This window comes from Hypanus sabinus, chromosome 26 (assembly GCF_030144855.1).
Source record: "Hypanus sabinus isolate sHypSab1 chromosome 26, sHypSab1.hap1, whole genome shotgun sequence".
NCBI classification, from domain to species: Eukaryota; Metazoa; Chordata; class Chondrichthyes; order Myliobatiformes; family Dasyatidae; genus Hypanus; species Hypanus sabinus.
This window is the reverse complement of record NC_082731.1, coordinates 29,363,595-29,390,315: the sequence shown is the minus strand read 5'-3', so window position 1 is coordinate 29,390,315 and position 26,721 is coordinate 29,363,595. Positions and strand designations below refer to the sequence as shown.

Here is a 26,721-nt window from a genome sequence, read left to right as displayed (position 1 = left end):
CTCCTTTATTTCAAGATCACTTATCAAATCCTGTTCACTACACCAGACTAAATCCAGAATAGCCTTGTCCTTGGTCAGCTCCCAGACAAGCTGTTCCAAGAATGCATCCTGTAGGCACTCTACAAACTCCCTATCCTGTGCTTCAGCACCAACCTGATTCTCCCAATTCACCTGCATGTTGAAATCCTCCATAACTACTGCGACATTACCTTTGCCACATGCAATGTTAACTCCCTATTCAACTTGCACCCAATATCCATGCTACTGTTTGGTGGCCTGTAGACAGCACCCATTAGGGTCTTTTCGTCCTTACTGTTCCTCAGTTCTATCCATACAGACTCTACTTCTCCTGATCCTATGTCCCCCCTTGCAAAGGACTGAATCTCATTCCTCACCAACAGGGCCACCGCACCCCCTCTGCCCATATTTCTGTCCCAACAATAGCACGTATACCCTTGTACATTCATTTCCCAGGTCTGATCTCCCTGCAGCTATGTCTCCGTTATCCCAACAACATCATAGTTACCCATTCGCACCTGAGCTTCAAGCTCATCTGCTTTATTTCTGACACTTCATGCATTCAGATATAGAATTTTTAGCCCATTTCTCCTCTCTCTGTTTAAATCTAGCCGTGCCAGATATCCGTACTCTTGGAAACTGGTGTAGTTTGGAGTGTCTTGTAAGAAAGACAATGTGAACGGCAGCTGTTCCTGGCAGCTGAGATGAAACATACCATCTGTGTGTCTCTATCAAGCCCACAGAACCTCGTCCCTGTTCTTCTGACAAAGGAATCTCCTATCATCACTGTATTACTCTTAACCTCTCTCCTCTTCTGACCCACATCATCAGACTAAGTGCCAGAGACCCAGTCATTCTGGATCCTCCCAGTAGGTCAATTCCTCTCCATTGTATCTAAAGTTAAATACTGAAATTATTGAGTGGAACAGCCACAGGTGTTCTCTGCACTGGTTGTGCATTTGCCCTCCTTTTCCTGACAGTCACCCAGCTACCTCTCTCCTGCAGCCTTGGGGTAACTACCTCCCTGTAGCTCCTGTCTATCACCTCCTCAGTCTCCCGAATGAGTCAAAGCTCATCGAGTCGCGGCTTCAGTTCCTTAATACATTCTCTCAGTTGCTGCAACTCAGTGCATCTGGTACAGATGTGTTCACCTGAGAGACAGGAGTCTCCCAAACTTCCCACAACCCACACAGAGAGCAAAACACTGCAGCTGGAGCCATTCTCACTAAATTACTTTGCCATAATAGATGAGGAATGAACAGATGGGAACAGAAAGAGAGAAACCTTATGGTCTTATGGAAGATGGTGCAGGGATGAAATGGAGGAAATTCATGAGACATAATCTCCCACACACAGAGCCTTGCTGACTAATCCTAATCAACCCAAGGATTTTTGAAGTAGCTCTTAACCCTCAGAACTTCTCCATTAAGACCATAAGTTATAGCAGTGGAGCTAGGCCATTTTGGCCCATCAAGTCTGCTTCACCATTTCATCATGGCTGATCCATTTTCCCTCTCAACCCCAATCTCCTGCCTTCTCCCTGTCCACCTTCATGCCCTGACTAATCAAGAATCTATCAACCTCTGCCTTGAATATACCTAAAGAATTGGCCTCCACAGCCGCATGTGACAGTGAATTCCACAGGTTCATGACTCTCTGCTGATAAAAGTTTGTCCTGATCTCCTTTCTAAAAAAGGCCCCTCAATTTTGATGCTGTGCTCTCTGGTCGTAGACTCATCCACCATAAGAAGCTTCCTCAACTCTGCCTGCCCTTCCACCTATCTTTGTATCATTTGCAACCCTGCCATAAAAGCCATCAATTCCATTATCCAAATTATTGATATTTTATATGAAAAGATGCGGTCACATGTAGTCACCGGTTACCGGCAGCTAACCAGAAAAGGCTCCCTTTATTCCTAATCTGTGCCTCTTGACAATCAGCCAGGGTTCTAACCACCCCAGTATCTTTCCTGTAGTACCATGGGTTCTAAGGCAACACCACAAAATGCTGGTTGAGCTTAGCAGGCCTGGCAGCATCTGTGTAAAAGAGTCAACAGTCCATGTTTCAGGCTGATGAAGGGACTTGGCCCGAAACATCTTTTGTTTACTCTTTTCCATAGATACTGCCTGGCATCATCTGGCCTGGCCATTTCTTCTTTAGGATGCATCTATTTTGTGCATTCCAATTTTCTCCCAGAATCTCCAGCCATTGCTTCTCTGCCATCATCCCTGCTAGTATCCCCTTCCAATCAATTTTGGCCATCTCCTCTCAATGCCTCTGAAATTCCCTTTACTCCACAGTAATACTGATAAGTATGACTTTAGCTCACCTTCTCAAAATAATTGCAGGGTGAATTCTATCATATTATGATCACTGGCTCCTAAGAGTTCCTTTAATTTTAACTCTGATTCATTGCAAAACCTCAAATCCAGAATAGCTAACTGCCTAGTGGGTTCAAACACCAGCTGCTCTAAAAAAGCAAGCTAGTAGACATTCTACAAATTCATTCCCTTGGGATCCGGCACCAAAACGATTTAGTACTGCACAGGACATTCAGCCCACAATGATGTGCTGAACAAGCTGTAAAGCAAATCAAAACCATCCAGTCATCAGTTCCTCCTACTTACACCATGTCCATACCCTCCTACTTCCTGAGAAAAACTGGAAAAGAGATTCTCTCTGTCCACTCTATCTATGCCTCTCATAATCTTGTCAACCTCTATAGATCCAGCTTTAGCTCTGATGCTCCAAAGAATGCAAACCAAGATTATCCAGCCTCTCATGATAGCACATGCTCTCTGAACCAGGCAGCATCCTCGTAAACCTCTTCTGCGCCCTCTCCAAAGCCTCAATATATTTCCTATCGTGGGGCAACCAGAACTCTACGCAATACTCCAGATGTGATTGAACCAGAGTTTTGTAAAGTTGCAACATAACCTCCTGACCTTTGAACTCAATGCCACAACTAATAAAAGCAAGCCTTCCATAAACCTTGTTAACCCCCTTATTGACCTGCGCGGCCACTTTCAAGGAGTTTGAACTTGCATCCCAAGGTCTCTCTGCTCAGCAACACGGTTAAGGACCTTGCCCTTAAAGGTGTACCCTTGTTCCCTTCATAAATAGAGGCACGACATTAGTACGGAGGACTTATGGATCTTAATCATTTTTCAGAGGCCCAATACTTCCTCCAACTTTACTTTGAAATGCCCGAATTTATTTATACACTCAGTACTGATCTCTTGGTCCTCCACATCCGTTTCCTTTGTAAATACTGAAGCAAAGTACTCAATAAGTACCTCATTCACATTCTCTGCATCCAAGCAGATATTTCTCCCTTTATCACTGAGTGGTCCCACTCTCTCCTGAGTTATCCTCTTACCCTTGACACATGTATAGAATGTCTTGGGATTCACCTTATCCAACTTGCCAAGGACTTTTCATGGCCCATCCTGGCTTTCCTAATTCCCTTTGGTTCCTTTCTGGCTTCTTTATACCCCTGATGTGCTTTGTTTGATTTGACCTTCTGAAGCTTTACATACTTTATCTTTTTCTTCTTGACTATATTCATCACCTCTCTGAACATCCAGGGTTCTCTTATCTTTCCATCCCCATCCTTCCTTCTGACAGGAACATACTTTTCCTGTACTCCATGCAATTGCTCTTTAAACACCCTCCACATATCTGATGTGGACTTGCCAGAGAAAAAGTGTTTCCAATTAACACTTCTTAGTTCCTGCTGAATGCCCTTGTAAATTGCCCTATGCCAATTTTCCACAAGGATAATACCTATCTTTGTCGATAATTAACCATATAACATATAACCATATAACAATCACAGCACAGAAACAGGCCATCTTGGCCCTCCTAGTCCGTGCCGAACCCTTATTCTCACCTAGTCCCACCTACCCGCACTCAGCCCATAACCCTCCACTCCTTTCCTGTCCATATACCTATCCAATTTTACCTTAAATGACACAACTGAACTGGCCTCTACTACTTCTACAGGAAGCTCATTCCACACAGCTATCACTCTTTGAGTAAAGAAATACCCCCTCGTGTTTCCCTTAAACTTCTGCCCCCTAACTCTCAAATCATGTCCTCTAGTTTGAATCTCCCCTACTCTCAATGGAAACAGCCTGTTCACGTCAACTCTATCTATCCCTCTCAAAATTTTAAATATCTCGATCAAATCCCCCCTCAACCTTCTACACTCCAATGAATAGAGACCTAACTTGTTCAACCTTTCTCTGTAACTTAATTGCTGAAACCCAGGTAACATCCTAGTAAATCGTCTCTGCACTCTCTCTAATTTATTGATAACTTTCCTATAATTCGGTGACCAGAACTGCACACAATATTCCAAATTTGGCCTTACCAATGCCTTGTACAACTTTAGCATTACATCCCAATTATCTTAAAAGCTAATGAGTTGTCACTCTTCCCTTACCGTTTACCCACTGAAAGGTCAGTCACCTGGCCAGGCTCATTCTCCAGTACCAGGAGCAGGGTGGCCCATCCTTTCATTGGACCGTACACATACTGATTTGAGAAACTTTCCTGGATACACTTAACAAACTCAGCCCTATTGGGATCCCTTAAACTCTCCCATGCAGCGTCAGCAAATCTTGAAGCCAGGATAATGATTCCCCTGCGGTTCTGGTGCAATCCGGCTGAATCAACCTGCATATTGAAATTCCTGATGATTATCTTAACATTTAACATGCATTTTCTGTCTCCTGTTCTAATTTGTAGACCACATATTTGCTATACTGTTTGCAGGTCTGTTTATAACTCCCATCAGCATATTTCACTCTTGCAAATTCTACACCATCCTATCCTATGTCACTAATTTCTTGTGATTTAATTTAATTTTTTACCAATACAGCCACACCACACCTTCTGCCTATATTCCTGTTCTTTTGATACAATATCTATCCTTGGACATCAAGCTCCTAGCTATAATCTTCTTTCATCCACAATTCAGTGATGCCCACAAGTTCATACATGCCAATCTGTAGCTGTGCTACAAGTTCATCTAGCGTACTCCATATACTATGTGCATTCAGATATAACACCTTCAGTCCTGTATTCATCACAGTTTAAAATTTTGTCCCCTTTTTACATTGCAACTCATCCTGTTGAGTGTAATTTTACCCGAACATCAGTTTCGTTCCAGCAGTATCACTACACACTGCCTCTGTTTGTAAACCAATGATTTGATCCTCATCCCTTTCACTTCATTTCCCATCCGCCTGCCAAATTTGGTTAAACCCTTCTGTAACCCCCTGGGTCGCCTCAGGCTCGCTCAGCTCGTTTCCGACTAGGGGGAGCAGCCTTCGGCCCCGCCAAACTGGGTAATCAGCTGGTGTGGATGCTGTGTGATGTCCCCGCCTCGCCCACAAACAGACAGTACACCATATGCGATTAAATGAGTACAATTTATAAAGGTTACTATAACTAAGTGATTAATAACGATACAGTATATATGAAGAAAAAAAATAAAGAAAAGTCGCCAAACTTATCAAAGTCCAAACCACTTCATGCACAACAGTTGGAGATCAATTACTGAAGTCTTCTGGCCACCATTCGATCCCCTCCAAACTCCTCGACTCGCAGCTTAGGACCCTCCGAACTCCTCGACTCGCAGCTTAGGACCCTCCGAACTCCTCGACTCGCAGCTTAGGACCATCCGAAGTGGTCAACAAGCACATCTATCTTTGTCTCCTCTTCTCGGGGTACCTCCTGGTCTCGGACCCCCGCTTGAGGTCTGTTCCTCACCCAGTTTACAGCATCGCGTCCTCTTTCTCTCACCCCCTTGCTCCGATCTCCCCAAAAGCCTGCCAACAATAGCTTACAGACTCAGAAGAAAGAACAACATTAATCCCAATTGGTTTACAAAGGAATACAATTCTCGTTATCAGTAAATTTTAACCCAAACAAGCTTCCAGCGCTTTCTTTCAACAAAGAAGCATTCCTACTTTTAACAAAACAAAGAAGCCATTTTGATTGCATACTCAGTAACAAAGAAAAAAGAAGAAACCCCCTTTACTCTCCCCCACCAAATAAAAGTCATGTCCTCATGACTATGAAATAACTCACCACCTTTCCTGCCAACACACCATAACCCAAGCACAAGCAGTGACATCTCCTCCCCACACAGTAAACCTCACGCCCTGTTCCTCAGGCGCTACATAGGCCAACTGTCTGGGAATTCCCTAATCCTTCTCAGACCTCCATTCCCCCTCACTTAAACCCTTCAGGCTAGGACACAACTGGGGATACCTTGGGCCCACTACCAACTCCTCTCTCAACCTCTCACTCATGCCCCCCACTGCACAGAGCTAACCCTCCCCGCTACACCTGACTCAGTGGGAGAAGGGCCAAAGGTCTCTTCCTTAATCGAGGGAAAGTCAGCAAAAGACAGTTTGTACCACACATCCAGCACATTATCCATTGAATCTGTATTCTTCCTCATTTCTGGGATCGGTAGCTGCTAATTGATCTTCTCCAAACGGAAACACATGGCCTGCACTGCTCCTGCAGTCTCTTCAGCCTCCTGCAATTGAGATATCAGCTTCTTCTCTGGCCCCTGCAACTCTCGCCACAGGCTCAGCAGTTCTGAATCACGCATCCCGGCCATCTCAATCTGGGACGCAGTTACTCCAACAGCTTCTTCCACCCCGACTGGAAAAGCAGCAGTTAAAGATTGGTCAGCCTCCAGTTCAGTATTCACTGCACTTCTCTCCAGTTTTTTCTTCCTCATGACTTCTTCCAGATCAGCTTTCAGGTTTTGCACTTCATTTGAACTGTCGATGGTCATCTTCAGGTTCCCTTCAAGCATCCGCTTCCCTCTTCTGAGATTTGTCTGTAATTTCTTCACCTCCGCAAACTCCCCACTCCAGGTTCTCAGTTTGCTGTTGCCCTCAGTCAGACAACTTTCTTCATTCTCTCCAACTTGTAAGTCTTCCAAATGGTTCCAGATCACTTTCTCCGGTCCCTCCATCTTCATTTCAAACTTGATTCCGTAGAGACAGTCACTGACGAGCTGCGTCATGTGTCCAGCCCTGGCAAGTGTCCAGAAAACACTTTGTAGTTCTCAGCCGCTCCTGCAACGACCTCACTTCATATTCTCCTGAGGCAAATCCAAATACCAAGAGATCATCCACATATGCCAAAACTCCAAACACCTCCACATCCCCCATGGTCTTCCACATGCCCCGCGGGAAGGTTGCAAGGGCTCTGGATATGCCCTGTGGCATCTTTTCGGACCAGAAGACTCCTAGGAAACTTATAACGGCCGTCTTCTCCTTGTTGGCCCCACTCATCGGGATCTGGCAACATCCACTCCTCAGATCCAGCACCTTAAACCACTTTGCACCACTCAGTCAGGCCATCGCCTCTTCGGCCCTCAGGGCCATATTATGGTCACTGACAGTGCGCCTCTTCAGCGCAATAAAATCCACACACACGCTGCCTACGTCTTCCACGGCTTCAGGGACCAGTCGCCGCAACCTCTCTCTCTCTCCGAGGTGTCTTCAGCGGTCAACTCCCATCCCTCGTGGTATTTTGCAGCGTCCATTAAGAGGGTCTCACCCTCAGATACTTCCCCCAGGCCATACCACCACCAGCTCTTGTTTGAATTCGGTATTAGCCCAATGCTGCTGCACACGTCCGCACAAGCAGCTCGAAACTCTGGGTGCATCGACAATGCCTCCAAACAGCTCTCACCCGCCTGCTTTGGGCAGACCCCCAAGTGCACCAGCAGGATATTGGTTCTCTCTAGAACAGAAACGCTGCCCATCTCAACAGTGTCCGGACACATCAGCATTAATGATTCACGAACCTCAGTCACCTCCACATTTGCCTCTAAGAACTCCATTTTCACTGACCAACAACCGTCATCTGGATAATCACTGGCACTGGTACCCCAAATCTCCAGTGCCCTCAATGTCGTCAAGGGTAAATGCTTCCAATAACGGTTATAAAACAAACTGTACAGCAACTTAACCAGAGCCCTGGTGCCGAGGATGGCTTTAACTTGACTTCCATCCATCCGTAACAACACCTGTGCGCGTGGTCCCTCTAAGCCTTCAGGAATAGGGTCTGCTGCTTTCGGGAGTTCCTTGGTACATTGCTGGGAACGTGCTCCCCCAGAGACCCCAAGCCGTTCCCCCACTGGGCCTCCTCTAAGTTTCCCGACACCTCTCGAATCAACGGAACAACTGATCCCCTTGACAGATCCCCTTGGCACCACAAGCAATTTATCTGCCCCCCTAGGCAAAAGGGATACCCTAAAAACTTTTCACCAATCTCCTGCCACAGATATGATAAGCCTCCAGCTGCGGCATTTGACTTCCAGTCGAACCACACGCATTTTCCCACACTTTCCCAGAACTGGCAGCTGTCACTTCGAGGCAATTGCGGCCGACAGTTCTAATAACGTCACCAGCCCGCCTACTCAGACTTTCAACCAGTTCCTGTCGCTTTTCCTCAGCCAAGCACTGCCACTCACCCAACAACTGAGAGGACCGCTCCGCCCACGCCTCCGCCCCTTTAGGGCTAAACATTATTCCAACAACTGGGCGGAGCCTACCACTGCTGAATCATCCCAACCTGTCACTCCTCACTCTCCAAACAGTACGGACAACCCATGGTCCCACCACCATTTCGTCAGCGCTAGTCGGAACTTGAACAATGACCTCCGGGCTACCAACAGCAGCCACCCCACCCAACACACACGCAGTGATAACCAGCAATCGCACGCCCACAAAGGCACACCAGCTCTTCGCCGCAGACACAATTTAAAGAGAGTGATCACACAGCTTCCACAGAAATCAATCCCGGACGAGCACCCCACAATGTAACCCCCTGGGTCACCTCAGGCTCACTCAGCTCGTTCTCGTCTAGGGGGAGCAGCCTTCGGCCCCGCCAAGCTGGGTAATCAGCTGGTGTGGATGCTGTGTGATGTCCCCGCCTCGCCCAAAAACAGACAGTACACCATATGCGATTAAATGAGTACAATTTATAAAGGTTACTATAACTAAGTGATTAATAACGATACAGTATATATGAAGAAAAAATAAAGAAAAGGCGCCAAACTTATCAAAGTCCAAACCACCGTGCACAACCGTTGGAGATCATTTACTGAACTCTTCTGGCCACCATTCGATCCCCTCCGAACTCCTCGACTCGCAGCTTAGGACCATCCGAAGTGGTCAACCAAGCACATCTAGCTTCATCTCCTCTCCTCGGGGTACCTCCTGGCCTCGGACCCCTGCTTGGGGTCCGTTCCTCGCCCAGTTTACATCCTCTTTCTCTCACCCCCTCGCACCGATCTCCCCAAAAGCCCGCCAACAATAGCTTACAGACTCAGAAGAAAGAACATTAATCCCAATTGGTTTACAAAGGAATACAATTTTAACCCAAATGAGCTTCCAGCACTCTCTCGCAATAAAGAAGCATTCCTGCTTTTAACAAAACAAAGAAGCCATTTTGATTACAAACACGGTAACAAAGAAAAAAGAAGAAACCCCCTTTATACTTCTGAACAGCACTAGCAAACCTGTCTGTAAATCTGTTTGTCCCCCATGGATTCAGGTGTAATCTGTCCCTTTTGTACAGGTCATAACTTCTGCTTATCAAGGCCCAGAGGCTCGGAGTGAAGAGGAAAGGTGTGAAGTCCCAGGGGTTGTGAGGGGCCTCAAGACTGCATTGTCTGTTGATTGTGCTGTCGTTGGGGTTGCAGTGTCAGAGAATGCAATGTGGTGAGATAAGGAAGGTGAAAGTCTGGGTTTCGGGGATGCCTCCATTAGTCAATTAGTTACCTTGACAACGGTGACGAAGGTGCTGTAGAGGAAACTGATGATGAACAGAACGGCAAAGGCACCATCTGTAAGCACATTGTCATCTCCATCCACGTGTCCCTGTTCTTCCTTCCCCTCCTCTCCTGGCAAATCTGTGCAGATTTCTGAAAGAATTGAGAAAGTGAGAGAGTTAGTTTCTTGTCAATGTTTCATGAAAATCAACATGACAACAAACTTGAGTAAACTTGAGGACTTGGTTGCTGCCTATTCATTTCATCGATTATTATCTCTGTAGTTAAAGCCTTCCAGACTACTGACAGATCTGCCAGCCATGTGTGAGTGGCAACGTTGGTCATGTGTGTTTCTGCCCAATATCTAAACCATGAATAAATCTAGTGAATAATGTCAGCACTCAACACATTGCTGCAGGTCCCAGGGCATCACTGGCTACATATTGTCCCTTCTTTCTCTAACTGCACTTTCTGAATGATTTCACCAAATGTTTTCATAAAGTTGATAAAATTCCTTTCCCCGTCAATTAACATTGTATATTTGAAACTGTGGACCAATCTGGAATGTTCTATCATTTGCAGAGTGGAAACTATAATACACATACCCATACATCTACTGGAATGTCTAACTGCTTATACAATGGAGGACAGAACCAACCAGGCAACACTTTCCACCCCTCATGTTTAAGTCACACATTGTATCCCAAAATGTACCGGCACGGAACACTGGTCGCTGAATGCTTTCCGCACCTTCTTTACTGAACTTTGATTACACAAACACAGGCTAACGTTAAGCCTCTCAAGTAGTCTTCACAAGTTTCCAACAAGATCAGACCTGACACAAGGAAGTGTTAACAAGAACGGCAGGATCTCAGAAATGTTAGTAACTTATTTTGATGTATTTAATCATGAAATTAGTCTAAGTACAGAGAGGAAATTAAGAACCTGGTCGCATGGTGAGAAGACAACAACCTATCCCTCAAAGTCAGCAAGACAAAGGAATTGGTTGTTGACTTCAGAAGGAGTAGCGGATCACACAACCCCATCTACATCGGAGTTGCAGGTGGAACAGGTCAAAGGCTTTAAGTTCCTCGGGGTGAATATCACAAATGACCTGATTTGGTCTGACCAAGCAGAGTCCACTGCCAAGAAGGCCCACCAGTGTCTTTACTTCCTGAGAAAGCTGAAGAAATTTGGCCTGACCCCTAAAACCCTCACTAATTTTTATAGGTGCACCGTAGAAAGCATTCTTCGAGGGTGCATCACAACCTGGTATGGAAATTGTCCTGTCCAAGACCGGAAGAGGCTACAGAAGATAGTGAACACAGACCAGCACATCACACAAACCAATCTACCATCCTTGGACTGACTTTACACCACACGCTGTCGGAGCAGTGCTGCCAGGATAATCAAGGACAAGACCCACCCAGCCAACACACTTTTTGTTCCACTTCCCTCTGGGAGAAGATACAGGAGCATGAAGATTCGTATGGCCAGATTTGGGAACAGCTTCTTTCCAACTGTGATAAGACTGCTGAACAGATCCTGACTGGGATCTGGGCCGTACCTTCCAAATATCTGGACCTGACTTGCAATACCTTATTTTCCCTTTTCTATTTTCTAATTATGATTTATAATTTAAATTTTTATTATATTTGTTTCGATCTGTACTTCAGGGAGCACGAAGCGCAGAAACAAATATCACTGTGATGATTGTACGCTCTAGTATCAATTGTTTGGTGACAATAAAGTGAAGTAAAGTAATATATATTTGCACTTAGAGCTAATGAGAAAGGACTTGCAGGTAGCCTTGCTTGTTTCAGTGATGTGAACCACACTGTTGTAGGATCAACCATCAATTGAAGGTTGACAATTGGAGCTGTTGACCACTCTGTCCATGGGAATCTCTGTTGCAGAGAACCCAATGACCCAACTTCTTTCCATCTAATCTGGTGGGGAAGGGTAACTTTAGAGGGTTCCTATTGGGAATGGACTATTTTTTATATGATGCTTATTGGGAATATTCTGTTCTTACACCATCCAGGCCAGTGTTTACACCACTAGAGATCTCTCTGCATCTAAAATATGAAGGGTTTTTACATTTGGAAAAGAAAGGGAAATTGTGGAAAGTATTCAGCAGGTTAGAGAACATTTATGGACAGGGAAAGGGATAACATTGAGACAGCATCACAGGTGTACTGTGTACCATTGCTTCAGCACTAGTTCTGTGCCTGGCTGAGTACTGTGCATCTCTCTGGTTTACTGGAACTCAACAACTGTCTGGGTTCAGTTACATTCCACAATGCCTGCTCCAGTGGAACTCAGGTCATCCAGTTCTGCTGACAGATAGACTTGCTTCATGTCTCTGAGACGCTGGTGTGCAAACATTGATCCTGCAGTCATTATTTCATCAGTCCCTCACTGACAAGGCCGGCATTCCTTGCTCTGCTCCAGTCGGCCGATCACAGAGCAGTGAAGAGTTTGGTGTGGGGCTGATGGATATGGGTAAACAGGGTAGGAAGGCCAGTGTCCTTCACCAAAGAACATCAGAGAAATATTTTGTAATCTCAAACTAGAATCCGGCACAGTCACCTCTGGTTGTGTGTTCACGCCATTGTCCTGAGGCTTGGGAACAGACTGCAGGTCAGTGATCCTGGTACTAGTACTGAGGGAGTGCTGCACTCTCACACATCTGTCTGAGATGTGACAGACGGGCCCAGATGGGCACTTACTGATGGACAGACAGACCTTGTGTTGGTAGTTTGGAAGAGAGTCAAGTTCTGGAAGCATTGGATGAAATCTGATTCTTTCCCACTCTCTGACTCTGCATTATTAATCCACTCACACAACTACAACAATGCCACACTTGCCGTTACCTATTGACCTTGCTTGGCCCTGTGTTGTGGCTGTGGCAGAGGATGTCAACAGTGGAGTGAATCTCAGAATCATACCTTGAATGTTTTTCACATCCTGCCTGACGCTGGTGTTGGAGGGGGGATGAGACACTGTGCATCTGAAAACTGAGCCTTCCTTCCACTCCTCTGTGCTCATGGTCAGGACACAGCTGGCAATGAAAGTCCCCGCCTGTTCCAGAGCAGCTGGTCTCACACTGATGTTGGAAGAGATCAGAGAGTCCCCTTTCTCCCAGGAGATGGTTATTTTGTTTGGGTAGAATCCAGAAGCAATACACTCAAGAGAGACCGTGTTCCCACTCTTGGTCTCTCCCTCTGGCGGGGGTAGCAGTCTGACTTTGGGACCTTTTGTCTCCACTGGAACTGATGGGCAAACAATGGAAATGTCAAACATTTTTACTGAGGTAACAACGTTGTCCATTTTAATCGCTGACCTCTTGCCCACCTTTGGTACTTTTTCTCCGTGCTGATACTGGTGAGGTTGAAGAAGGTTGTTGGGCAGAGCAAGTGTACTCCACCCCACTGGCCCACTCCTCCACACTGGTCTGGAGTTGGCTGATCACTGTGTCTCGGGTTCCTTCCTCTCTCGGTTTTTTGGTCACATTTGCTTTGATTTTCTCCCTCTCATTCACCTGCCAGTGGATTTGGACCTGGCTCAGATCAGCACCCACAATCATACACACCAGAGTAGCGGTCTGGTTGATCCACATCTCTTCAATGGAGGGATTTTGGATAAAGACAGACAACTCTGTAGATGAGAAATCGAAAATTTACTAACTGGACAGTATCTGCTGTCAGCTGGCTTGACAACTTCAGCTCAGACTTATCCTGAAGCTCAATTTGTACAGAATAGTACATTGGAATTTAATCAGGTTTGTTTGCAGAGTGGGTTGCTCATCTCTGCTTACAACCTTTGACTGAGAAAACAAAACCAAACAACAAGGAGCTTATTTCCTCAGGACCCAGTCGGGTCACAGCAGAGACTGCAGGACAGTTGGCCAGCCACGTGACATTTAGCTGCTGGAATGCCAATAAAATGTGCTATTGGAGCTGTGAATTGCAATGAGAGATGCAGTTTCTGATCAAAGACAACACTTCCCTGCAATTTTCTTGTCTCAGTGCATGTGAGAATCTGTAGATACATTTGTGACATTGATCTGATTCAATGAGCTGCTTCATATCTGTTTGGACTGAACCTGGGATTCCTCCAGACTGAAAATTCTGATGCTGACTTTCAAATCTCCCATGAAAAATCTCTCCTTTCATCTCTGTAACTTGCCTGCCTCAGTCAATGATCTCACTTTGTTCCAGTTGTCCTGTTCACTTCATCTGCTTCCATCTCTACACTTTAAACCTCCCTGCCATTCTATTTACTGTGGAGTATGCTTTTCATTTGCTGGGCACTCATAGACATGGCTTTGTGTCCCATCATCCAGGTCATCAGTAATATCAGTGAATCGTTGCAGGGCCAGCAAAGATCATTGCAGGACACAGCTCAGGATTAAATCCTGTTGGGTTCAGTCCCCTGTCACATGACACAGTGATAATGGAGTTGTCGATGAATAATTGCAAACAATTTCAGTCCATTAGTCTGCAGCAGATCCAGGCATGGTGTGGGGGGAGCCAGCTCAGGCCAACATCGGGCAGTCACTGGAAGAGCTGAGCACTGTGATCACTAAACATGAAATAGCACACTGGGATTTGAACCAGGACATCTTGAGGAAGTCTCTGAACAACGACCACTAACATATCTCCTGTGGAAACAGTGGAGCCAACACTTTACCACTGTTATACCACCATCAACAATGGTTACTGTGCCAGCCTATGGCCACACTTTGGTAAGGTCGATCACCTGGCTGTTCTTCAACTCCCGGCATATAGGCAGAGACTAAAGAGCACAGTTCTGGTAGTGAAGACCAAGAAGATATGGTCAAGGAAGGCAGAACTGCACCTTCAGGACATTGAGTTGGTGAACTCGATAATATTCAGAGACTCATCTTCAAATCGGAATGAATATGCCAGAGTTGTCACCAACTTCATCAAGACCTGTGTGGATGAGTGTGTGCCTTCAAGAGCATACTGGACATACCCAAAGCAAAAGTTGTGGATGGACCAGGAGAGTTGTCGTCTGCTGAGGTCTTGATTTATGGCCGTCTAGCCTGGTGATCCTGCATTAGACAAGAAGCCCAAGTACGACCTGCGGAAGAGTGAATAAACTCATTTTGGTCAAGATGATGCCAGAGTGCAATACTCCCTCGGTCAACCTCTTCCAGATAGCTCATGAGAATATAATTTTTTGGTCTTTTACATCTGTCTTTCACTTTAAATATGTTTCTGGGACTGTTAGAGTTAGAGACTGTGATTTTGATTGAACATTGTTTCAGTGATCCAGCACTCTGCTGTCTTCGTGAAGAATCCGAGCATGTACTCAGACGGCTTCGATGTAATGAAACTTCAAGACGATGATTGACTCCATTTCAGCATTTAAACTGTCCATTAAGCGAGCGAGAGTTTCAGTGCCGATTGCCTGTCTTCTGATCGGTGCTAGAGATGGATTCTGTGAGTGGCTCGGTGTGACAGGCGGGTCAGCCTCTCTGCCTCGTGTGGTGTCCCTCTCTGCTCTTACAATGAATGTCGGTGATATCAGAGAAGGTGTTGTGGCTCTGTGTTTATGGACTGGACTGTTGTGTTTACTTTGTCAGTAAACTTTACTTAAACAAGCTTGTTTATTATTCCAAATATAAGAGGTTAAAATTGAATCTAAAGATTCAAAGTACGTCTTAGGAATAAAAATAGGTAAGGCCTGAAAAAGATATAAAAATTTAGGAAGAATCTTCATTTTAATCGAATTAATTTGGCCAATTAGGGATAAAGAAAGAGGGGACCGTTTAGTAAGCGTCTTTTTCACATAATTCAATAAGGGGTTTGTTTTCTTTGAATAAATTCTTGAAGTTTTTAGTAATTCTTACACCTAAATATGCAAATTGACGTAACAACTTTGAACGGAAATTTGGCATTTGATGACATTAGGTCATTTAAAGGAAACAGCTCACTTTTATGTAGGCTCAGCTTATATCCTGAAAAAGAACTAAACTGGGAGATTAAGGAAAGAAACACAAAGGTAAAGAAGTTTCAGTGTTAGAGATAAAAAGTAAAATATCATCAGCATATAATGAAATTTTATGAGACATACCTTTCCTTAGTATACCAGAAATGTCCTTAGCTTCTCGAAGTGCTATTGCTAAGGGTTCTATAGCTAAAGCAAAAAGTAAAGGACTAAGAGGACATCCTTGTCTAATTCCCCGCTGTAATTTAAAGGGCTTAGAAATTTGGCAGTTAGTAATAACCTGAGCGGTAGGAGACAAGTAGATTAATTTAACCCAACGAATAAAATTAGGCCCAAAATTAAACTTTTCTAAGGTCTTAAAAAGAAAATTCCACTCAATCCTCTCACAGGCTTTTTCTGCATCTCTGATATTTTTTTTGGATGGTGAGTATATCACATTCAATAACCGATGTATATTAAAATGTGAGTAATGATTTTTAATAAATCCTGTCTGGTCATGTGATATAATAGATGGTAGAAAATTTTTAAGTCTTCGAGCTAAGATTTTGGCTAAATTTTTTGCATCAACATTTAATAAAGAAATCGGTCTGTATGAAGAACATCCAGCTGGATTTTTATTTTTTTTAAGAATAAGAGAAATAAAAGCTTCATAAAAAGATTGAAGGAGTTTACCTGATTTAAAGGACTCTGATAAAACAGAGGATAAATAAGGTGTAAGTAACGTAGTGAAAGTTTTATAAAACTCCCCAGGAAAGCCATCAGGTCCTGGGGTCTTACCAGAATGTAAAGCACGTATAGCCTCAGCCACTTCTTCATTGGAAATAGGCTGATCTAACTGTGTTAGACTATCAGCAGGCAATGTAGGAAAGCTGATATTACTGAAAAAAGTGTTCATATAGGTATCATCTGAAGAAGAGACAGAATGATACAACTTAAGGTAAAAGTCTTTAAATATGTTGTTAATTTCAGAATGGTCGGATGTCTTAGTTCCATTATCTTTAAAAAATCCTGTGATTTGACGATTAACTGTAAAAGATTTTAAGCCATTGGCTAATAACCTATCAGTTCTATACCCATGAATATAAAATTGAGTTTTATCTCTCAACAGCTGTCATTCAATTGGGTAAGTCAGCAGAAGATTATACTTGGATTGCATTTCAATATGCTTATTATATATGGATCTAGAGATAGGGTATACTTTCGATCAAGATCTTTTAATATCGCTGCTAGGTCAGACCTTTCTTTGTCAGCTTTTTTCTTTATATAGTTAGAGTAAGAGATAATTTCTCCACGAATATATGCTTTAAAAGTATCCCAGACTATATTACCAGCAGTACCTCCTTTAAAATTTTCTTTAAAGAAAAAAGTAATATGGTTTTCCAAAAACTTTAGAAAATTTTTATCAGATAACAATGATAAGTTAAAACGCCAACTTCTATTTGGTACAGAGTAAGCAGGTAATCTTAAAGCCAGAAGCACAGGTGCATGATCAGACAAAGCAATCTCCTTATAATCACAGGATCGTACCAGCGGAAGCAAGTTTCTATCTTTAAAAAAATAATCAATCCGAGAGTACATATGATGAACCTGAGAGAAATATGAATATTACTTTTCTTGGGGGTGTAAAAACTGCCACATGTCAAGAATACCACATTGAGATAAAAAAGATTTAAAAAGTAAGACTGATTTATTAGTGACAGGGGTTTTACTCGAAGAGCGGTCTAATATAGGGTCAAGCCAAAAATTAAAATCTCCACCCATCATTAAGGAATACTGATTCAAATCAGGCAGAAAAGAGAAAAGACGTTCAAAGAACAAGGAGTCATCTATATTTGGAGTGTATACATTCGCAAATACGATTAGACTACCCGATACAATAACAATGCGCCCATTTGTATCAGAAATTACATTATGTTGAATAAAGGATAAATTCTGATCGAACAGGATAGAGACGCCTCTCGATCTAGATTGAGAGGGTGAGTGAAAATGTACACCCTTCCATCCTTTGAAAGAATGTGAAATATCATCTTTACGAATATAGGTTTCTTGGAGAAAGATTATGAGTGTTAAGTTTCCGGATACAAGAGAAAATCTTATTTCGTTTAACAGGGTTATTTAGACCTTTCACATTAAAACTGAGTATATTAATAAAAGAATCCATCAAGTATCCTTTAGTAATGTATAAAAGGTAATCACAGACATGTAGATAGTGAACAAGTAAAACAGTAAAAACATCCAATCAGCTTCCCCCTCCCTCCCCCCAAAGAGAGAAATCAGCCAAGAGAGGCTGAAGACTAATTCTAACGTTCTCAACCCAAAACTCCTGTGGCTCCAGAAAATATATATGTATAGCTGCGCTGAATAAACGGTTGTAAATATATATATACTAAAAAGTCAAAGTAAATAAGTTTGTTAATTACGTTAAAAAAACAATGGGAAAATATAAGTATTCGTCTCGGTAAAAAAGCAAAGACAAATAAGGAAAATCAGTAAGTAAAACAACATATACTCGCGGGTGCAAAAATAGAGTAAAGAAACAGATAGAAGATAATTAAAAAGGGTAGCGGTTTAGATAGCTTCCTACATAACGCTGAGAGAATATAACGTATTGTTTAAAAAGAGCTGCGAAAAGCAGCTAAAGAGAAAATAGATGCTGTCTGCCTGCATATTTTGCATAGTTTGAAAGATAACAAGGCGCCAGTTACTTACAAATGATTAAGACTTCGTAAAACCAAGAAACCTTGTTATCAACAAAACGCCAATTACTTGATTGAACACCTGAAATTAAAACATTTAACATAAAACAACTCAAAGTTGAATTTAAGGATGGAGACTTTGTAAAAGTTTCTTAGCTTCTTCAGGCTTCGTAAACCAAGAGACCTTATTATCAGAAGTAGTAACCTTGAGTTTACACGGATTTCTGAGAGAAAGGCGACAGCCAAGCTTGAAAAGATCAGACATAAGCTCTTTAAAAGCCTGTCTGGCTCTTAGAACATCCAGTGGATAATCTTGAACGATCCAAAACTGTTGATCACGAAATTGTAATATACGTTTCTTCCTCGATTCACGAAGGATCTGTTCTTTAATCTGATAGTCGTAAAAGCGAATGATAATAGAGCGAGGTTTGGCAGGGTCCCAATTGGGGGGGGGGGGTAACTCGGTGAACGTGCTCAAATTTTGGTAGTTCCAATAATATATCAGGGAATAAATCTTTCAGCGTTTGAGCACAAATATCGATAGGTTGATTACCCTCCAGTTTTTCGGGAAATCGAAGAATTCTGATATTGCACTTTTGGTTCCTGGTCTCCAAGTCTGTAAGTTTCTTCAGTAATGCGTCGTATTTTTTAAGTTGTTCCATAGAAATTCTCTTGAAACCTTCGATATCCTTCTGCAACACCGGCAGAGATTCTTCTTGTCATTTCGTGGTCATTCACAGTCTGCTGTATACGTCCAGGTTTCTGATTAAGCGTTTTCAGTTCAGATTTAACCAGGTCGAAGGAATTCTGTAACAAATCAAACTTGGATTCCAAGTCATCCAGTTTATCCAATTTTTCGAGTTTCTCTGACATTATTGGAGTATAAAAATATTATGGAATATAAAACTTGTATTATTTGATGTGTAACCAAAACTATGTAGTCAATTTGCTATGCATGTACCCAAGTTGAAATGCTGGAATGTAGAAGACAATGGTGTGTTAATATATGTTAATGAGAGGTATCTAAGAGATGCAGTCAGCTTTGAAGTTTGCTATTTGCTATGCATGTATCCAATTGAATGTAGAAGACAATGGTGTGGTAATGAGAGGTAGCAAAGAGATGTTTTGCTTTGAACTTGTTTGCTGTGTAACCAAAACTATGTAGTCAGCCTTGATGTAGATTATGTAGTTTGAACTTGCTATTTGCAATGCATGTACCCAATTTAGTAGGAGAATGAAATCTTAAGAATGTAGAAGACAATGGTGTGTTGGTGAGAGATGGCTGGGAGATGTGGATTGGAACATGATTAATTCAATGGGACGTACATGTGAAACTGGACCAGGATTTTGCTATAAAAAATGCCGTGTCCGAGGATTGGTGGGCAATCAGCGACTAGCTCACTGACTGTGTCAGCTTTGATTTGCAAATTAAAGTTTAACCCTTCTTGAAGAATCTTCTGCGTCTCCTGGTCATTTGTGAGGCACGAAAAACCACGACAGCATTTGTTGAATCATTTCAGTCGAAGTCTCTGAAGTAGTCTCTTTTTTTGACAGCTTTCTACTCATGGTTCTCTCACCGAGATCGGTTTAAACAGCAAAGTAAGCAAATAATTTCGGAGCACGTAGCTAGTGCAACCTACTCCATTACAGCCACCGGAAGTCTGTGAGGCCTCACCTTGAGTATTGTGAACAGTTTTGGGCCCCTCATCTTAGAAAAGATGTGCCAGCATTGGAGGGGGTCCAGTGGAGGTTCACATGGATAATTCCAGGAATAAAAGGGGAATACGAGAAATGTTTGCTGACTCTGGGTCTGTACTCACTGCATTTCAGAATGAGGAGGGGGGATCTCATTGAAATCTTTCGAATGTTGATAGGCCTAGTCAGAATAGATGTGTTCCCCATGGTGGGAAAGTCTAGGACAAGAGGGCACAGCCTCAGGATAGAGAGGCGCCCTTTCAAAACAGAGCTGTGGAAAAATTTCTTTCGCCAAGGTGTGGTGAATTTGTGGAATTTGTCGCCACATGCAGCTGTGGAGGCCAGATCATTGGGTATATCTGAGGCAGAAATTGGTAAGTTCTTGATTGGACATGGCATCAAAGGTTATGGGGAGAAGGCCGAGAACTGGGGTTGAAGAGGAGTAAAAATAGGATCAGCCATGATTGAATGGTGGAGCAGAATCGATGGGCCAGGTGGACTAATTCTGCTCCTATGTCTTATGGTCTTTTGGAGTTCTGCAGAATGTTAGGCACATTGTGAATCACATAACATGTTCTGTGTCCTGCATAGAGTAAGGGAGATTTTGTTGAGACACACTGAAGGTGAGGTCCTGTTCGAAGGGCACCGATGCCAATGATCCCTTTGAAAGCCTCCCTGTGTCTCTTTCTGGGACTGTCTGTCTCTGCTTTAGCCACTCAGATTGTCCTCTGCCTTCTTTCTTCAAACATTCACACAGTTTCTTTATTTGCATAGTTCTGATCTTATCCTTTGTCTCTTCTTGCAATTCTCTCTGTCTCTATCTCTGTCAAATTTAGCCTCGGGAATGTCTTATACAACTTCAACGTAACATCCAATCTCCTGTACACAATACCTAGATCTGTGAAGGCCAATTGCAACACATCACACAATTGTCTCTGTCTCTAGTGAACTCACAAGAAGAAAAGAAAATAGGAGAAAGAGTAGACCACCAGATTCCATGCTCTGATCTGAGACATCTGGGGATACATTCCCTCTGAGAGAAGAAATTTCTCTGCACCTCAGTTTCAAATATTCGGCTCCTTATTTCATAACAATGTCCCCTTGTTCGTTGCTCTCTGGCAGGTGACAATTTCTCAACATCAACCCTCGAGTGCCCCTTTTGTATCTGATATGTTTGAGTCCAGAAATCCTGGATTCTTCTAAACTCTAAGGAATGTAAACACAGACAGCCTGGCCTCGGTCACTGTCTGACAGTCGCTTCAGTTACAGAAACAGGCCCTTTGGCCCATCCAGTATTTAAACTACTCAAACCCATTGACTTCCACCCAGACCATAGCCATTCATACCCCACCCATTCATGTACCTACACTCCAAATTTAGCCTCAGGAATGTCTTATCCAACTTCAAAATAACATCCAATCTCCTGTACACAATACCTAGATCTGTGAAGGCCAATTGCAGCACATCACACTTAAATCCCATATGCCATTTTTCTGCCCATTGAGATCTAGAAAAGTACAGTCCAGAGACAGGCCTTTCAGCCCATCTAGTCTGTGCCAAGTCATTTAAGCTGCTAAGTCCCACTGACTTGCACCCAGAGCATTGTCCTCCATACTCTTCCCATCCATCTAACCATCCAAACTTCTCTTAAACATTGAAATCGATCTTGCAGACATCAATTATTCTGGCAGCTCATTCCACACTCTCACAAATCTCTGAGTGAAGAAGTTTACCTCATGTTCTCCTTCAACATTTCACCTTTCACCCTTAACCTATAATCTCTAGTTGGCGTTCTTCCCAACTTCAGTGGAAAAAGCCTGCCTGCTTTTACCCTATCTATACCCCTGATAAATCTGTACACCACCATCAAATCTCCCCTCAATCTTTTATGTTTCAGGGAAAACAGTCCTAGCCTTTGTAATCTTTCCTTATAACACAGTTTCTCCGGACCTGGTAGAATTCCTTTAAACTTTCTCTGTACTCTTTCAAGGTTATTTACATCTTTCCTGTAGGTTAGTGACTGCAAACTGTACTCCAAATGAGGCCTCACAAATGTCTTATACAACTTTAAGATAACTTCCCATCTCCTGTACTCAGTACTTTGACTTATGAAGACCAATGTGCCAGAAGTTTTGTTCGTGATCCTATCTACCTGTGCCTCCATTTTCAATGTATTCACAGACCCCTTTGTTCTACCACACTCCTCAGTGTCCTATCATTCACTGTGTAAGTCCTACCCTGGTTGTACTACCAAAGTGCAACACTTCACACTTGCCTACAATAAATTCCATCTGCTATTTTACCATCTGGTCTAGATTCCACTGCAAGCTCCGATAGTCTTCCTTGCTGTCCGCTCCACCCCCCAATCTTGGTGTCAATTACAAATTTGCTGATCCAGTGAACTATATTACCATCCAGATCAGGGGTGGCCAACCTTTTACATTCCATGCGTCAATTTTTTCACGCACGAGTTCAGATGCGCCATACAACTCTTTTACCCCCATTAATTTCTTGTAAAAATATGTTAATATAGATATATTTAGCATTTTATATGATATATGGATTTAATATAAAAAACAAGATAAACATTATTTACCTTAATGAGACTTTTGAGTCTGTTTTGATTTTGCCAAGATTTTAGTGTTTGGAGATAAATTAATTACTGAGAGCAGCAGAGAATTCTTCAAATTAGAATCAGTCAACCGTGACCTCATTTTGTTTTTAATCAACTTCTTGGCTGAAAATGCTTGTTCATATCTTTACGTCTTTCCAAAACGACAGATATAATTCTGGGCAAATTTTCTTAGCTCTGGAAAATGTTCACAGGGTAATGATCGCCAGAAATTAATCATGTCAGAAGCATTTGGGACTGAGGGAAGCTCATCAAATTTTAAGTTTTGGTTTCCAAATTTTGGTTTCAAGTCAGTAAGTTCTATACTTGTGTTACTAGGCATCTTCATGATTTTTGTTCAAGTGAAAATGGGTTTATAAATGCAAGTATGCAGCCTACTTCTTTAGCAAAATCACGAAAACAACTTTCAAAAGACTCTTGCAATAACCTGATTTTTTTCAATATATTTTGTAAAATTGCCGTTAACTTCAGCACATTCACTCTGATCTTTTAAGTGTGGAAACTGGCTCAAATCCTCATTTTCTAACTGAGAGGTGAACAGTTTTAACTTCATCTTGAATGCATTGATTTCATTTACTAAGCTAGGAAACAATTTGTTCTTACCATGGAGTTTCAAATTTAGATCATTGAGATGCTTTTAACATCAACTAAAAATGCTAAATCAAATAGCCAATTGTTAAAAGGGCTCTTTCATCTGGCAGCTCATTTTTTTTTCTAGATAATTATTAACATTATTTTTCAACTTCCAAAATCTACTCAGAACCTGTCCTCTAGAAAGCCAGCGCACCTCGTAATGAAGGACGAGATCGCCATATTCCACATCTAACATTTCACAATATTCTCTGAATTCCCATCTGTCTAATCCTCTTGCTTTAACTTTATTCACACATTTCACAACCAGTAGCATACCATGCTGCAAATTTAAAGTTTTTCCACACAGTGACTCTTGGTGTATAATGTAGTGGTATTTTAGCAGAGGACAACCTAAAAAGTTTTCAAGCAGTAGTCCCAGCGGCTTTACCTATCATTACCGGCGCTCCATCAGTACAAAGAGCAATAAGTTTACTGGAATCTAGTTATAGATTTTCTAGGCATGATTTTACTTTGTCAAATATGTCAGATCCTCTTGTTTTTCCATGGAGAGACTAAAGACCAATAAGTTTGTCAAAGATGCTAAAATTATCATCAATTCCTCTTATAAAAATGTTTAACTGGGCTTCATCACATATGTCAGCAGATTCGTCCAAAGCTGAAGAAAAGAAAGTACAAGCATGGACAAGGTCTATCAGTTGCTCAGATACATCATGACAGAGCTCTTTGGTGCATCTTGTAACTGCTTTGACAGAGCAATTTCATCTACAAGTATTTTCCTTTTGATACTTTTATCACTAAGACATCTTGCAAATATTTGCAGACAAGGCATAACAATTTCTTCTCCAAAAGAGAAAGACTTCCATTTTTGGCCAATGCAAAAGTAATTTCGTAGGATGCTTCAGTCATTGCCAAACTTTAACAACTTCTTTTAACGTATATTTTCTCTCCTTTTGACTTCTTCCTTTTTCATAATCACATATTCTTTCCGTAACTCAGACCCAAGCACTAGCTTCAGTTTTACTTTTATTTCTGTCTAATGTTGTGTTTTATAGTGTCTATTAAGATCATGTCTTGTATTATGTGAGAAAGTGTTTTCACGAACAATGCACAACGATATTCCTGACAGACCCGCTATAAATAAGAACACATTTTCCCACTGTTCATTGAATTCATGCTTCCTAACACTTTCTGCTTTCTTTTGCTCATTTCTTTTGCACTATGATGGGTAACTGAATGTAAAACGAAGGCTTAATTTTTGAAAAAGTACAAAACTGCAAATGTTCACAAAAGACAAACAAAGCACAACTTCATAGCACATGAGTGTCAATTGTAAACTGACTGGCAAGAGCCTGCGATGCATCACTGGTGCAGACGCCTGGCATCTGAGGATCAAACAAGTATCAAACTTGTATTGAACAGTTATGGAACAACTACAGAACAGAAGTCCTTCTTTCCTAGTTTGACTTATTGAACATTTTTTAAAATTGAAAGCAGATCAATGTCAAAGAAGATAGCATTCTCCAAAAGATGTGCACGAAATAATAAAATCACTGAAAATAATTGCTAAGTTTTAGATTTATTCTCAGTAAATCCCATTTCTAGATCTAAGCTACTTGAATTCCTGGTATAGATTTTTTTTCTACAAATTGGTTTTTGGTTAATACTTTTTGCATGAGTGGGGTTACTTTTTTATTATTATCACTGGGGTACAATGCACCACTGGTTGGCCATCCCTGATCTAGGTGATTGATACAGATGACAGACAACAATGGACCCAGCACCAATTCCTGCAGAACTCCACCAGTCATAAGCCTTCAGTCAGAGAAGCAACCATCTGCTACCATCTCTGGCTTCTTCCACAAAACCAATATCCAATCAAATTTACTACCTCATCTTGACATATCTGTCAAATCCCTTAGGATTCTCCTGCAGTTTGCCTGCTAGGGCAACCTTGTCCATTCTTTTAGTTCTTATTTCTTTCTTAGGGGTTTTTTTGCAGTTATTATACCCCATAAATACCTCATTTGTTCCTACCTGCCTGACCCTGCTGAGCATTTCCTTTCTCTTCTTCACCAGGGCCTCAATATCTCTTGAAGACCAAGGCTCCCTAGACCTGTCATCATTGCCTTTTATTCTGACAGGCACAGACAAGCAATGTGCTCTCAAAATTTCATATTTGAAGGCTTCCTACTTACCAAGAACACCTTTGCCAGAAAACACCCTGTCCCAACTCACACTTGCCAGATCCTTTCTGATACCATCAAAATTGGCCTTTCTCGAATTTAGAATCTGAACCTAGGAACCAGATTTATCTTTTGCCATATTTCTTTTGAAACTAATTGCATTTTGATCAGTAGATGCAAAGTGTTCCCTTATACAATCTTCTGTCAGCTGCCCTGTCTCATTCCCTAAAAAGACATCGAGTATTCCACACACTCCCGTTGGGACTTCTCCATGCCAATTAAAGAAACTTTCCTGTGTACATTTCACAAACTCCATCCCTTTTATAGACTGGGAATCCAAGTCAATATGTAGAAAGTTGAAATGACCTACCATCACAACCTTATGTTTTTCACAACAGTCTGTGATCTCCCTACAAACTTGTACTTCTAAATCCTGTAGACTGTTGGGTGGTCTTTAATATAGGCCCATTAACGTGGTCAGACCTTTCCTATTCCTCATTTCCACCCATAAAGCCTAAATAGAGGAGTTCTCCAGTCTCTCCTGACTGATCACAGGTAACACCATTCCTCTTCCTTTAATCGCTCTTGCATTGACATGTCTAAAACAATGGAACTCTGGAATATTGAGCTGCCAGTCCTGCCCCTCCTGCAACCAAGTCTCACTAATTTTTACGGTATCATAATTCCTTATTTTAATCTATGACATGAGCTCATTTGCCTTTCCTATAAAATACCTGCTTTGAAATATACCCAGCTGAGAACATTGCTCATACCATGCTCAACCGTTTAATTCCTGACATCTATCTCCAGAACCTCTCCACTATCTGTCCTGACCCTCTGGTTCTCATCCCCTGAAACTCTAGTTTAAACAGCCCCCACCCGCACCCCCCATGCAGCATTAGTAAACCTTCCTGTGAGGATATTAGACCCCTTCAGTGCAGATGCAAACCATCTGCCCTGACAGACAGAGGTTTAACTGCACCATTGCAAAAGAACAGTTGCCAACAATGATATGTTTCATTTAGTTAGCGTCACACATGGACCAGATGAGCAGCAGCAAAGTTAATGGGGGCAAGGAGCCCTCACACAGCGATCCGACATCTTTGACA

At 42.3% G+C, this 26,721-nt stretch overlaps 1 gene segment (V, D, J or C); it reads right to left on the bottom strand.

The window, feature by feature from the left end:
* The window catches only part of LOC132381360 (Ig heavy chain C region-like), a 240,147-nt gene that overhangs the window by 191,428 nt on the left and 21,998 nt on the right, over positions 1-26,721 (bottom strand).